This window comes from Mirounga leonina, unplaced genomic scaffold (assembly GCF_011800145.1).
Source record: "Mirounga leonina isolate KUSES-001 unplaced genomic scaffold, KU_Mleo_1.0 Mir_54, whole genome shotgun sequence".
NCBI lineage: Eukaryota > Metazoa > Chordata > Mammalia > Carnivora > Phocidae > Mirounga > Mirounga leonina.
This window is the reverse complement of record NW_023270812.1, coordinates 9,970,745-9,971,759: the sequence shown is the minus strand read 5'-3', so window position 1 is coordinate 9,971,759 and position 1,015 is coordinate 9,970,745.

Genomic DNA, 1,015 nt, shown 5'->3' with positions numbered 1-1,015 from the left:
CATATGGATGTGCAACATGCTATTGTACTCTTCTTTGCACTCCGCGTGTTTCCTTAGTTTTGCAGTAACATGCTGGGAAAGTGAGGGAGCCCCAAAGTATGAGGAAGCTAATTAAGAAAAAGTGCAGATTCTGGAACCCTACCCTAGGCACCCTCCCTGGGTCTGCAGTAGGTCCTAGGAATCTTTTTAAAACCCCAGGTGACCATAATGCCAGTGGTGGGGGAGGGGTCTGCAGATAGCTGTGTAAAGGAAGAAAGCAGAAGTGGAGACTTTCCGCCTCACCAGGCTCTTCTCCCCACTAGCAGCATCTGTTAAAATTGGTATATGTCTTTCCAGACAACCTTATATAGAAATCTGTTCCATACACCCGTAGTTCTCCCCTTGCATAATTTGCATCCCAGGCTTACTTTTTAATTTACCAAATTCACTTAACAAATCCTGACCACCTTTTGATATTTGTACACACAGATCCTACCTCCTCTTTAACTCCTGTGTAGTATTCTGTTGAGGGGTACTCCAAATACGAGTTTTTGTAATTACATTAGGGTTTGTTTGCATCGGTTCTGTTTGTTGTGCAAGTAGTGCATACTGATGGTTAAAAATCCGAACAAAATGGGGCGCCTGGGTGGCTCAGTTGTTACGCGTCTGCCTTCGGCTCAGGTCATGATCTCAGGGTCCAGGGATCGCTGCTCGGCGGGAAGCCTGCTTCTCCCTCTCCCACTCCCCCTGCTTGTGTTCCCTCTCTCGCTGTGTTTCTCTCTGTCAAATAAAATCTTTAAAAAAAAAAAAAAATCTGAACAAAATGCACTTGTGATGAGCATCGGGTGATGTATGGAAGTGTTGAATCACTATATTGTACACCTGAAATTAAGACAACACTGTATGTTAACCAACTGGAATTAAAATAAAAAAATTTTTTAATCTATTGTCCTAACGCTCAGACTATTTATCATTAAGTATTTATAAAATATTTTTGAGGGACCTATCAAAATAATCCAAACAAAATGGGAAAATA